The following is a 15,805-nucleotide window of genomic DNA, read 5'->3' as shown; positions in this document are numbered from 1 at the left end:
AAATATTCAAGTTCTTATATTTGGTTGGGAATCACCCAAATGAATATATTTCATTCTATATAATATACATTCATAACGATATAGTAAAATTGTGGATTTAAAATATATCACAATCCGACAACGTAATCTAACCATGTTGGGGACATGTAGAAATTGTATATACTCCCTCTAATTACTTTATGGCAGAGCCCGAATGCAATTTTGGAAGACTTGTAACAAAATGATATAAAGTCCCTTATTTTAATTATGGGCCGACATTGCCAAGAAGTTTGTTTGTACCAAAGATGAAAAGGACACTATCCTTTAAGAAATTTCTATTTATTTTGTTTCGTTCTTGAGTTCATTTTCATTTCATAAAAATCGGTGTTTTTCGAATCATAAGAAAAATAAAGAAGAAAATCGAATATGAAAATGTTGAAAATAGATAAGGCTGAACAGTAAGTTTAATTCCAACTTTATGAAGTAACTGGTACACTCCACAAAGTCTTAAAAATTTTATGAAAAAAAAAACAGGATATAATTACTACACCCGGTATTTGTAGAATAGAGGATTTTATGCAGATACGGCTTGAATACTTAAGTTTCGAAGAAAATTAAATGCCATTCAAAGAAAAAAAATTCCAAATCGGACAAGCAACGGGTGTTTTTTTTCGAGGTATATAACTTTAAGTTGGCATTACTGTTCAAGATGGTGACCGATTCAACAGCTGTCAAGTGATTTATTCTCAGTTTGGTTTGGAAATTCATCATGAATAGACGTCTGAACAACGCTTGCAATTCTATTTCCAAAATAATGTTCTGTGCGGAATACGTAACGCGCACTACGTCCCTTAGCGATGAAGCGCACTTCTGGTTGAATGGCTACGTCAACAAACAAGACTGCCGCATTTGGAGTGAAGCTAATCCTCAAGTGTATGTCGAAACACCGTTACATCCAGAAAAACTGACTGTTTGGTGCGCTTTATGGGCTGGTGGAATCATTGGTCCGTACTTCTTCAAAAACGATGATGGCCAGAACGTTACAGTCAATGGTGATCGGTATAGAGTCATGATTACTAACTTTTTCATTCCTGAATTGAACAACCATTATGTCCAGGAGCTGTGGTTCCAACAACATGTCACACAATTTATTGAAAGACACGTTTGGTGACCGCCTAATTTCACGTTTTGGACCTGTAAATTGGCCTCCAAGATCTTGTGATTCAACACCGCTAGACTACTTTCTGTGGGGCTATGTAAAGTCATTGGTCTATGCGGATAAGCCACAAACCCTTGACCATTTGGAAGACAACATTCGCCGTGTTATTGCCTATATACGGCCACAAATGTTGGAAAAAGTCATCAAAAATTAGACGTCCAGATTGGACTACATCCGAGCCAGCCGTGGCGGTCATATGCCAGAAATCATATTTAAAATGTAATGCCACAAGATTATCTTGCGGATAAATAAAATTCATGTCAATCGAATAATCCATCGTTATTTTATTGCAATTTAAAGTTCTATAGCTCTAAAAAAACACCCTTTAGTTTTGACGAAAATGTATCTTGAACTTTTGCGTTATTTTTAGGTGCTCTATTTATTGGCGAATTACCATCGGTAGATTTAGAACTGTATATTCGAGGGTGCAATTGACACTTTCTTTATTTTTTGTTTTTCCAATAGTTAACAATTTCGAGATCTCTGTCTTAAGTCAATGCATATTCCATATCCAATACTTTTTCATCAAAATCCTTTTTCCTTCAAAAGAATATAAGAAGAGGGATAAAGTAGCGAACATGCAGAACCGGGATAGCAAAACAAAGCCAAGTACACAAAAAATTCCCCGATTTCAAAATTATGATTTCTGAACAGATTTCAGAGAACGAAATATAAACGACTCAGTTTTTGTCAACTACCGCTTCCACTCCACTGCGACGATATCATATTGAAACATTTCGACGGCAGGATTTTCCATATAGGGTATTCAGGTGAATTTTGAGGAAAGCCATTATTCATAGATGAAATATCGAGTCTGTGTGAATAATGATAAAAGACAAATGGCGAAACGCGTATCCGAAATTTGTTGCTTATGTGAAGTCAGTCGGTGATGGATTTATAGCTTTCAGTTAAGTTGATCCAGACTATGTGCCTGTCCGAGAAATTAATGGACGTATTCAAATTATTCGACATGGAGGAAAATTGAAAATATTTACATGAGCGCGTCTCTATCATTTCAATGGGCGTCATTTGTTACAATACGTGATTTTTGCGGTTAAAGGGATTTCAGAATTCTGACAAATCAAAATATTTCAGCGGAAACAGGTTCGAAATTGTTCTTGAGCAGAATATTATGCGAAATATTCATGACCCAATTACACCCATGTAGATCACAGAACATCATAGAAGTATACCGGGTGACCCACCCCAGACGCGGATCTCATTCTGATGGAGTAAATGAAAATATTTTGGAAATCTTTTTTTGTGATTTGTATAGATTAGTTAGGAACATAATTTTGAATTATTCACATATAGACTGTGCGTTCTAAAACAAAGATATAGACCAAAGTTACACTTTTTCATTGTAACATCACATGAATTCAAATATAGAATGGCAAGCTCAAATAATGATGAGTTTCTTCAGATCAATTTTTTCTTCGAAGCACCATTCACGAAAAAATGGCAAAAAATTGGAAATATAAAGTTTTTTAATTGGTAATTAATGAAGAAACCTGTTACGCCGACGATGCAGACAATTTTTTTTCGAGTGGACATATTGGCTACTTTTATGCAAGAAAAATTAAAAAGAGTGATCATAATTAATATTCGAACATCAAGTACAAATAATGATCAAAAACTGTAACCTAATAAAAATGGTTTCGAAATTAATTTTCTCTAATTCTGTGGTTATTCCGTTCATTCTTCCACATCTTGTAGAACAAAATCGTGCGAGAATATATCAGAAACGCACAGTTTTCATGGTTATATTTTATTATTATATGTTGGTACTCCGAACTTTCCGCCACGGCTTTATCTGTCAATTCATCGTTCAAATTTGAAATTTGCCTTAAAGAAATCTGTTCTGCCAACCAAAATTTTTCAATGCAAAAAACACTTAATGATATTTATGGAAATATTTCATTGATTTCAATAAAAATGCCATGAATTAGAGAAAATAATGTATAATACTCGTACAGAAGGCTCATTCTACCACTCGTTCATTCAAAGAATTTAAAAGAAGAATTGGAAGAATATCAATGCCTTCTGCACTTGTATTATAAATAACTATTACGTTCAATAAGATATGAAACTACAGAGAGCACAAGATTTGTCATTTGAAATAAGAATCTTTTTTGCCATTATTTGTGGTTAATGTTTGAATTCGTTTCGAAATACCCGAAAGATTTCTGAAAAACCATAAACTAAAACCTAATAATAAAAAATGGTTTCGAAATTGATTTTCACGTCCAATAAGATATAAAACTACAGGGAGTACAGAGTGTGCCATTTGAAATAAGAATGTTTTTGGCCAATATTTGTAGTTAACGTTTGAATTAGTTTCAAGATACCAGAAAGATTGATTTGGCATTGTTCACATAACCAAACCCAAGAAGAACTATTCAAAAATTGCTTGTATAAACATACAAGCAAAATCTTTATTCGATCGAGTGAAGATAATTTTGTATTGATAATGTCTTCAGAATAATTTGAATTTCAAAAATAATATCAAAAAAATAAATGGGGAAAGTACTAACTTGAGTTCTGAAGCTTTCAAACGCTCGTTCATTAATACGCCAAATTGCTCCCTTAGAGTCCAAAAAATTATCTATTCAAATGTGGTCAAAACCTGCTGAATTCAAGTGGGTGTTTCCCTAATTTTTATAGACGATGATTACACCATCTAAAAAATAATTGAAGCTAATCATTCTTTACTCACTGAAAATAAAATAGGACCTCATATTGAACTGACAGATCCTTCTGTAATATGAATAGAGTTTGTACAGGAATAATGATTTAGCGTTCAATCAGATGTCATGCTTGAAATTTCTTCAATTTGCCGTATATATCAATCAAATCGACAAACCACACACTGACATCTTCATCCCATCTGAATTCCGATCAATTATTTGGGAAGCATCAAGGAACACCGACAATTAATGAAAGAGACACAGACATGAAATTTTGATCTCATAAATCTTCACCAATTTATTCGTCGACTATAAAGTTGTCAGTGTCACTCATGACAAGATTTTTCGGATGACTTCGGCATGTATTGCAAAGAAGGGAGATTCCTGCTGAGAAGAATGCATCACTTTGGATTTAACATAATTAATCATCCAGAGGAATGGAATAGGTATATTGCGAGTGTACGACTTTTCTCTATATTACAACCTAAGTTCTAACAGTTTTTAATAAATGTACCTTAGTTTGTATTGAAACGTAGTTAGGTTAGATGAAGCACATGAAACAGTCAACATGATAATTTCCAATATATCAAGAATAAATAAAATAAAACGAAGTAATTTCCACTATATTTATAATGAATTTCCGCCAAGTAAGGACCGAATCCATTAAATATCAAGAATATCTCAATTTATTTAGAAAACTACCAAAAAAACTGATTTTCAGGAATTATATTCTCACTGATTTCCTTGTTTTTCAGTTTTTGAAATGCATGGATCAAATTTCAAAACTATAGGAAATTCATCAACTGATTTCTGTTGTCAGTCTCAAGAAAACCTCTGGACGAACCGTAAGCATTTGTCTTAGACTCTAGACAGTTACTTTAAATCAAAATATTCTACAACAATGGTGTTATGAATATCAAACACCAATATTTAAAAACTGAAACTCACATATTTGTGCCTTTAATCACATTGACGAATCCCTAATGGGGAGATCCACTCACCTAAAAAAAAAAAAGAAAAGATTATTAGCAAGTAGCTTAAATTTTGATCAAAAATATATTCTTCAATAAATTCTAACACAAGGCAATTCAATTTTTTGCGATTCTCTTTACTTTAATAAAGGTTGAAGGAAATGGAAATTTTCATTTATCATACGATGACCATTTAAACTGAGTAGAATCTGGGTGGTAACAAATCGATTTTTCCAATACGAACAATTTTTCCATGAAATATAATCAAGGTCTCGGCAAGGAGACAATCCAATTTAATTCATAGAATTTCCCAGAAATTATAAGGTTTCTACTGAACTTTTTATTTGGAATGAAGAACTACTACTCACAATGAGTTTATCTACCCCCTAACAAACAAATGAAACGGAAAAACTAGGAATCCTATTTCGCATTCAGCTGTAGTCACAATGCTTCGCAAAAATGTATTCGCTAACACTGCTAATCTTTCAGTTAGAATCATATATATAAATACAACATCTTTTTAAATTCGACATAATACCTGTATAATATAATATGACGTAGTTTTTGAGATGACGTCTAGAGCTAATATTACTCAATATACGAGCTCTCATTGCGACCGCTGAAAAATCGTTCAAAATGATGCTTTCTTGATCAATTCTTTCCACTTTCAATAGAAAAGACACATGACACATGGTTTCAAAATGTGCATCATCATGAAATTCATACGCAGCGATATGAAAAAATATGTAAAAGAGCTATATTATTCACATTTTAACAATTTCAATTTTATTTAATGCTATCGAACTATAATTTTACGATTTTTTTGAATTACCTAGCAAATTTTTGCCGCTTAGAATTACGTGCATCAAGGGATTTCCGAAATGCCAATCAGTGAAACAACTGGAAGTAACCTTGCATTTTCCAGAATATATCCTGAGCATTATTTTCATTGTTATGTTCCTCATTGTATTCACCACGTGGGTATTCATTATAATACTCCCCACTTTGTTTCTCCATATTAAAGCCCCAGTCCAACAATATTCCTCCCACATTTTCAACTGAGTGTTCGGTTCGGTATCCAAATTAAAGTTTCGCTGTTTACAAAACTGGTTAAATTGTTTTCAAAAGGAAAGAAGAAATTACTTTTTTAGTTTTTTTGTGGAGTTGATTTTTCAATCTTCCTCATTATTTTCGCCTCGCAAATATTTCCAAATCTAGACATATTTATTGAAATATTTTTCTGCTGATTAATTCTGTGACATATACAATTGTCAAACTGATAAGCATCGCAGTAGCCACCATCGTGGTCAGAGGAGAAAAAGAAGATGAAGAACGCCTGATGAACGAAAAATAAATGCTATTGTTGCTACGGTAACCTAATTTATTAGATCTATGTCTTTCTGTTCCTTCCTCGGAGTAATAAACATAGATAGAGGGAGCATATGTCATTTTCAGTTAGCAAATTTTATCCCCAACATGAACTATCAAATTTGATATGAAGCGCGCGGAAATGAAGATATATCCGTGATACGATATTTCACTAATTCTTCAAAAAGAACGCACTTCCTATATTTCATAGTGAATAAACGTTTCATATTAACACAAAATATATTGAGATAAATACCTAAATATATCAGAAATTCAGAAAACAAACTTCAAGCGCCCAAAACGATGTGAAACAACCGATGACACTAGGGGAGCAAAAGTTGCCAAACCTTGGATTTCAGCAGGTAGATATAGAAAATAATAAATATTCTTCTTATTATAAATTCGACAATTAAGAAAAATATCGGACTCCAAATATTCAAATTTGCATATTCAATCAAGAATCCCTCAAATTAATATGTTTTATTCGATATAATATACATTTATAACGATATCGTTGAATTGTGGATTTGAAAATAAATCACAAGCCGACAACTTAATGTAACCATGTTGAGGACATGTTTATTACTCTATGGTTCCTTCCTATTCAGCTGGTAGTAAACTTTGATTTTTGTACTTACCAAATGGAATTTTTATACGTGAGATAATTAATTTTGATATACGTTTTTGCGCGGGAATTCAGATATCAAGAAGTCAGCATCAAATTATTTCAGTAAATATGTTGGAAATTCTCTAGGTACGTATATGGTATACCTACAGCAGTAATTAAATTTCGTCACAGGTGAGAAGAACTGCAGTAACTTAAATAAAAGTGCTCTCGCAGAACAGTGCTCAAAAATAATAGATACACTTCTCATTTCCATACCGGATCTCCGATGTCGTATCGTATTTCTTTCCTATTACTAAGATGAATGAATAATATACTCTTATCTCCCTATGGCAGTTATATTGAGTACAGGTTGTGTCTGCGTTCTATATAAATAAAATATGATCGTCAACAGTAGATAAATCAATGTCAATGCCTTCCACTTCACAAAGACGTATTCTCAGTTCATAAATATAAATTATGTCTATTTATTGTGATAACATCTATTACAATGTATGTTAGAAGTGTTCTTTTGCGCCTTATCACATCCTATTACGAGATGAAATGATATTTTTTCGATTTCAATTCTAGACCCCACAGAAAAATCGTATTAATCAATATGATGTCGATCTAGGAAAACAACGAATTCATTGAAAGTTGTGTGATGACATTTATAAGGCCATTAATTTTCGATGTAATAATCAATGATTCAACCGAAAATAAAGGCCTTCATTGTGATTATTGATTTATGATACATATTCAAGATCTTTACATTATTTTTTTCTGCGAAGATTTACTACACAAGATTTTGATAATCGTAATTATGTACTTGGATCTGAAAATAGGTGGTAGAGTAAAATCCTCGGTAAAAGCTTAGGCTCCTAGGAAAATTTCATTTGGTTTTCCATTATGAAATATGACTTAGGTTTTTTGGAGCAAATAAAGCTTAAATGAAAAAGCTCTTAAAAGATCTGACTTCTCATCAGAACTTTCTTCGTTTTTTATTTCTTGTTCTGCTCAAATTTTGTATGCTTCAAATGACGCAGTCAGCATAAAATTGTGCATATGGCCAAATTGTTATTTTATAATTTCTTGCAAAATCTCGACTAGGTCCAATCTCTTCAAACAGAATTAGTGGATAATATTTTTCGATATTCTGCATGAATTTTCTATTGTTGATCACGCTATTAAAATAAAATCTCAACTGCATCGGTTACGTGGTCACAAAAATGTTGGGTAATAGTTTTTAGATGTTTTTATTAAATTTTCTATAGTTGTAGCTTCAAGTTTTTATGTGTTCTATTCAAAAGTTATTGTGTATACGGTCGGACGGACAGAATCGAAATTGAGGGGCTGATCCCTCATAAGGAAAAGGAACCATATCGTTTGAGATCATTACCGGCTAAAAATTCGAAAATCACAGATATTGTGAAAAATGCTTTAAATAATGAAATTTTAAAAAATCAAGTTGTGTCTAAATTTTTTATGTCACTTAGTTTACTTATGATTGAAAAGATGGATATGTGCTTCCACACACGAGCAAAGTTGTCGAAAGGATTCGATACTGAATATTTCATCATCAATATCTCCCAGCTCAACTATCAACGCCAGAATGGCTGTAAGCAATCAGGACCTTCTTTGTACTAACTTATAATTCAAAAGTGATGTTGACACCGAATTCTCGACAACCTAGAAGATGCGATTGATCCTGTTTATTGGTTCCCATTATTTGAATTTACATTTTTATTGCGAACCATGCGCCGGCATTCGAGAGAGTATTGTCAGGAACATATTTCGAAAGGATTCTTTATCACATTTTTTTTTATATTTCATAGAATTATTTATCTAACACAGAAAAATATTTGGTTTTTCTTCTTTTTTATTCAATTGAATCGATGAATTGATTGAATTCATCCTTCATTATAAAATATAAATCAGATTATAATTCGAATATTAATATTTGTATAGAAGTTGGTATTCAACTTACAATTCTCTACCGGAATTTTTTAAGAATCGTATAGTTGTAGTGTATCCCTGCAACTTTAAACATATTAATTGTATTAGCATATTCGTTGTGGCTGTGCCAAAGGAATGTGTACAGTAGTTGAAGTATGAGGAAATTCATCATAAATCTGAATATTCTTCATCTATGTAAAAATTGGAATAACATACGAAGTTTCCTCAATCTAACGATGGTGTTGAACTTATGCTTATGAATTATTTGATGATAGTTGTTCAACATTCTGCAATTTTGTCTAATCAGGAAATATATTATCCGGGCAATTTCACTGCCCAAGGAGTTCGTATCGATAATATCCAAGATCGATTTACCTATGTATATTAGTTTAATGGCAAGTTGCTAACTTATTATATTTTCGTATAATTCAAAACAGTTATAATCATCCATGTCATTGATTGAATTATACATGCACCAATTAAGAAAATTAATTTGTATCAAATAATATTACCAAGGCAGTAAAATTGATTTCAAATCATTTACTGTAAGAAAACAGGTGATTAAACATGGAAATTGTTTAAGTTTAAATTATAGTGCTAACACCGGGTTTTTCACCATAATTTGACCCCCCCTTAAATTTTGTTACTAAAAGAGGTACAAAAAAATGTTTTCAACAAAAGTTTTATGAAATCGACTAGTGTTTTCTAAAATGATTTCAAAAAATTAAATATATACAGAGTGGGCAACATATTGCATGCAACTTTATTCTCTCCGCATGTGTCGTCGCGATTAGATTGCATTTCATTGCTCCGATAACTAGTTGTCCGCATTCGAATAATAATCGATAGAAATCTTCAAAAATGGGTTTAACTAGAGGAAATATAGAAGAATTGAAAGGAATCGTTAAAGAGACAGTAGTGGCCGTATTGGATTGCTATTTAGATACCATTACTGAGAAAATAATGCTCAAGATTAAAGACAGAATGGAGGAGGAGTTTGAACAGCTGAAGTTTCGATTGCAAAATTATGAGTTTCCTTCTACTGATCGAAATTTGGAAGAACTAAAATCAAGGCTTCACAAGACCGAGTCTAATTTGGAACATTTACAACAAGAAAATAAAAGAAACAATGTTATTGTTTTTGGAATTCCGGAATGTGATAATTCGGATCTGAAGAAAAAACTTATAGCCATGTGTCAAGATAAAATGGTAAACATTGATGCACGATTTATAAAATCCTGCTACCGTTTAGGAAAAGGAGTTAAAAACAAAATACGTCCGATTATTGTCAAATTTTTAGATGAATCTTATCGTAATGAATTTTACTCATCAAGAAAACTTTTTGTGGGATCAAAGGTATTTGTGAAAGAAGATCTAATCAGAAAAAGAATCGATATATTCAAGTATGCCATAGCGAAATTTCCCAAGAATGTGTGGACTGTTGATGGTATAATTAAGGTTAGAACTGAAAAAGGTGTAATTTCAGTTAATGATAAACAGGACGTAGATTCCTTAGTTTAAATGAGTTGATAATGATTGTATTGAATTGTATTATTATGTTGTATGATGTAGGTGATTTCTATATAGGTTTAGTTCTTATACGCTTATCGGGGTAGTTTCACTGTATATACTGCCTACAATTGTTGTAGAGTTTGATCGTGGATTTTTTTTTTTTTACTATATTTTTACTATTCTTTTGCTATTGTAATTGTATAATGGATTGCTTCGGATCAGAATTGGATGACACAGAGAACAAATATTTTGGTGTTGATGATGCTAGAAAGGAGATTGAATTCGATATGTCTATCGAATATGAATATGGTAAATTTTAATATACGTAGTATACCAAAAAATTGTAATGATTTGATGTTATACTTAAAGGCCTTGGAGTTTGATAAAAAAAATGTTATAACCTCCTCTCCCAAGAACTTAAATCAAAAACCAATGTAAGAAGTAAAATTTTCAGATATCGTCTCCGAATTTATGTATTTGTTTATTCTGATGGGTTCGAAGCCATCCTATCGACATAATTTTTTGTTATCTGTTGTTTTTTTTTATATTTCTTAGGCTTGTTATGCCTTTCAATTGGTAATCTACATTTTTGTTGTTTCTCTTTCAAGAAATGTATTGATTTTTTGTATAACTGGGGAGAATGTTCATCAGTTGTAGAAGCAGATAATGACAGCATACAAGCTTGCTTAGGCTGTATATTTCTGCAAGTGAAGTTTTTGTTTGATGTATATTTATACTTATTGATGAATAAATTGAAATTGAAATTGAAATTGAAACTTCATTTTTCAAATGGAACACCCTGCATATTTTTCTATATTTGACTAGCTCTTTTTCCCCTGATTTCGAATATATAACATATGTTTGGTCGATCTCTCTTATTCTGAGTAACACAGAGTATCAAATTTTAAGAACCACCTTGCATGCTCAGTAATCAGTTCTCAAGTGGTAAGCTGCGATAACTCAAAATGCCCTTTTTAGAGTTCCAATTTATAGTGAAAAACGTATGTCATATATCGTTAACAACGAGATGACTCAAAAAATGGCATTTTGAGTTATCGCAGCCTACCACGTGATTACTGGAGCATGCTAGGTGATTCTTAAAATTTGAAACTCTGTGGTACTCAGAATAAGAGAGATAGACCAAACATATGTTATATATTCGAAATCAGGGGAAAAAGAGCTAGTCAAATATGAAAAAATATACAGGATGTTCCATTTGAAAAAATGAAGTTGCATTCAATATATTGCCCACTCTGTATATATTTAATTTTTTGAAATCATTTTAGAAAACACTAGTCGATTTCGTGAAACTTTTGTTGAAACATTTTTTTGTACCTCTTTTAGTAACAAAGTTAAAGGGGGGTCAAATTATGGTGAAAAACCCGGTACAATATATTGCTGAGTCTTGGCACTTTCATGCATTTCAATTTATTAGTCAGCTTTTAAACAAATGAGGAAACAATAACCCGTAAGTTTGTTGTTATAGAATAAGCCTGGTCCAATTTCAAGGTGTCACAATGAATTCGAATGAATAATGAAAATCTTGTTTTTCTAGATTCACTTTATTCTTCTTTTTAAGCTTGACGAAAATTTAAAAATTGCAGGTAAAGTATAATTAAAATATTAGATAGTTGATATCGTTTTTCTGTTATATTTTGGTACAGATTTCGCTTTTTTATTTGTATAAATATGCGTTCATGCGTTATCGTTTTTTGTTCATGTCTCTAGTTGATGTATCCAAAATGCTTTTCCCTATAATTCATATTTTCTTCTTGAAAAAACTGAATATGTTTTCAATTCCGAAAAAAGCGTTTCAATAATCGACGTAATCAGGTACATTTCTGCTCCTCACAGATTCGAGAGATCAATGAAAATTTGAAAACAAAATTGTTTTAAAGGACTTTACAGTTCACACACATAACAACGATTGGTTACATTCAAACAACGGTTGCATTTTTATTATGGATAATGAAAGAATGAAGGAGAAATTTTCGTTGAAAACCTCTGGACTTCTATAAACTGACATGATGCAACGACTTGAAATCCCGAGGTTGGAGCCAAGAAATTCATTTTTACGTTGGATTTCCAGAAATTGAGAACATATTCTCTTCTCTCCTTTCACATAGATGTGCACCACATGTCGATTTTATTCCATTCTTATCTGGACCATTTTAACCCTGAACTTTCCGTGGAAAAGTGCAGTTTCAGGGTTTCCCTAATCATTACTAGATTCGAACAAGGGGCAAGTGGGAAGAGTCAGTTTTATAGGTTAAATATCGGACAGAATTATTTCTTTTTTTTTTTGCTCATATAAGAGGCAATTTATAGTCCATTCGAAATCACGTCGATCTCAATATGGACTATACTAGAAACGATATATTGAGCCATGGCGCTCACAAAACAATTAAGGCTACTGTTATTTGTCAGTCGCCATGTTAATCAAATTTAGTATTGTATGCCATCCAGATTTTTGTGTTCGGAAACTCGAAATGGCATATTGATAACTGATTTATTATTTTTTTCAATTGGAATTATTGGTACGGGCACAGTAAAGCTCCGCTCTAGGGCTACAGACCCTCAGAAAAAATCATGTATTTTATTCCCTCGGTTTATAATCTACTATTCCTCATGGTTGAAATTGTATTTCTATGAAGATGAATATATGTCCATGACTTGCCATTACCTAAATTGATTGATATAAAATGCATACGATATACCTAGCACAAAGTTCAATTTTAAAAAGAAAAAAAAAGTAAAAACGCATGATCTGCAAGGATACGCTTGATCAACATTACAAAAGGACTTCTGGACAGGATTGGTATATTTCTTGGAAGCCCATTCAAAATCCCAGTTGTCCTTGAACTGCTGAGTGTATTTTTTATATGAAGAATGACCCTTATATCGTCTTTATTTCTTGTCACAGATGGCCATGTGCATATTTGAAACACTCCTATAAACAGGGTGATTCATAAATAGATGTCTTTAGTGAATGGATTCCTAAGCCAAAAATATGCTTGTATTCTTCTGGAATTCTTTTTGTTTTTGACATATTATCTGTTACATATATTTCTCTATTTCAGTGTCAGCATTATTTTCAGTTATATTTTTTGTTTTGTGGTTGTCTACACAGACTTCCAATCCTATCAAAATTCGACACACATCACACGTCAATATAATATAATTTGAGTTAAGTGAAAAAATTTGCGACATTATTCGCAATTTCTCTTAATTCTGTTGGTGTTGAATCGGTTTCAGCAGTCATAATTCACGAATTCAATGCGTAATTATCAATTATTTCAAAATTCGAAAAGTTTGATTCAACCTCATATTCCATAATCTGTCAATTTTGGTGACTTAACAGTCACACCAACTGCAAAGATACAATACAAATGTCACTAGGATGAATAATCTCAATTTTTCATCGAATTTCGACAATATTTCACAAAAACTTGACTGAAATAAAGAAAATATTGCCTAATACTCGTTGCAACTGCTTTTATGATATACTATTGATGAAATTACACATATTATTCCATTATATTCGTAACTACCGAATTAATTTGTTGAAGACTGATGTGTAGTTGGAAACATTCATAACAATTATGTAATATTGTAATGGATATCGTTCCACTGATTCCAGTTATCCATCTCAATCACACCTAACATTTTTTTCAATTAGATATAAATGAACGCATGGACATAAACATAAATCGATACGATAAATATTCATTTTGCAATCCATGCTTGAATCGATTCTTATCGCTACCGCAATCAGGGAAGTATAACACCATTACCGTTTTCTGGTGCCTCCTTGACACTACCTTGGAATATAAACTGAGTGTTTAAACTCCTATCAATATTCTTTATTGTGTTTATGGAGGTAATGGAGGATATCCATCACTAACATTGATTTGCAATTGCAATTCTGAATGATTGCAGGATTTCAATGGGTACCTTACCTTTCCACTATCTGTACATTGTATAGGTACAACATTTTACAGTCAGAATTGAGAAATTGCATGTTTTTGAGCTCTCGTCCTCAAATAGATCGCTTTGTTAATTTGTCACAACGTCTGTAATTATCGAATTTTCAGCCTGACTCGATCTGAAACGATAAGGTTCGACTCTTTGATGAAGAATTGAAATTTGATTCTGAGTAGGTTCCAATTTCGATTGCCGTAATTCGTTAATGGTCAAATTTCGATTTGAGGATGAAGAAAGCACCCGCGTGAAGTCAGCAGCAGTTAAGCGCTAATTGTGCCCTTGAAGATCACATATACCTATAAACAGTTTTGTGTTCTTCAAGTGCGCATTTGGAGCATGCATGAAAGTGCTACCCAAAGCTGATGCCTTCACGAAAGTACTTTCCTTAATATTTCTCTGTTTCTCAATGTTGTCTGATATCTGATATTGAAAAATCTTTTCAGTTGTAGGATCAGAGCTGCCAAAGATATTTTTGAAATACACCTAGATACGATATACTTGTTGAAAGAATATTCAAGATGACTTTGGTTATCTATTTACTCCTTCAAAACAGAAGCTTGAATACCCATTTATTCTATTTTTGTAGGTATCTACTTTTTTAGCTACAAAATACGGTTCCTTTCAAATAGAATCTGAGATACTTGTTCTTTTTTGCTAAGAACATATAAAAACAACTAAAATACATATACAAGAACTAAGATACCATAGATACAATTACCAGTACATAATATAGTTCAGTGTGTTCTTCCTACAATTGCCTAGGGTACCTCTAACCACTATCTCAGTAGTCATCAATTTAAATTACAAGAAAAAAATTAAATGCAATATTTTCTGAAAAATATTAACAAGAAGATTTCTACAACTCACAATGCGATAACTAACCTATGGAACACCTATGGTGTTCAATGATAAAAAAAATATCTAGTGATAATTTCATAACAAAACATTATTTCCACTCACTGTGATATTTCTTTACCATGACTGGATGATGAAAAGCTCATAGCTCATCTATTAATCGTTAATTTATCTAACCAAATGAAACATGGATACTGAAAATGATTATAATAATTCAAATATAATTGACTGTGTTTTGATTTTCTACGCTTTTTCTATGAGCACATTATTATGTGTAATACCTAAGCATAAGTTCATGTCTACGACATCATCGAGATGCTAATCGAAACTGCCAAATATCGATTGAAAACCTACTCATTTATTCAGTATCTATATATGTCCTGAGGCTTCAGGAGAAAATCAAAAAAATCAATTTAGTGTTGATTGATTTATTGGACAGATTTTACGGTAATTGCCAAAGAGGTGCCAGAAGGTTGGTGTTGCTGCCTCGATTACTATAATTCAAGATTAAAATTTACTAAATTATTCATCGGAGCTTATTATATTTATTACCGAAAACCTGTCTGTAGCCCATCACTTATTAACACAATATAAATTAATTTTCAATATATTTCTACATCAAAAATGAGTTTTATTTGGTCTGAAAGTAAAAAATTAACAATGGCCAAAA

General features: G+C 32.0%; 1 protein-coding gene and 1 long non-coding RNA gene across 3 annotated transcripts in view; one reads left to right on the top strand and one right to left on the bottom strand.

Annotated features, from left to right (window-relative positions):
- Nucleotides 1–15,805, bottom strand: part of LOC123683162 (synaptogenesis protein syg-2-like) — a 554,553-nt gene that overhangs the window by 487,824 nt on the left and 50,924 nt on the right. The gene's annotated exons all lie outside the window — the stretch shown is intronic.
- LOC123683182 lies at nt 3,986–15,720 on the top strand. Its single transcript, XR_006747946.1, has 3 exons — nt 3,986–4,331; nt 4,641–4,730; nt 15,575–15,720. It is a non-coding gene; the product is annotated as an uncharacterized LOC123683182 (long non-coding RNA).

This window comes from Harmonia axyridis, chromosome 1 (genome assembly GCF_914767665.1).
Source record: "Harmonia axyridis chromosome 1, icHarAxyr1.1, whole genome shotgun sequence".
Lineage (NCBI taxonomy): Eukaryota > Metazoa > Arthropoda > Insecta > Coleoptera > Coccinellidae > Harmonia > Harmonia axyridis.
Note: the sequence above shows the minus strand (reverse complement) of the source record. Positions and strands in the feature narration are given on the sequence as shown.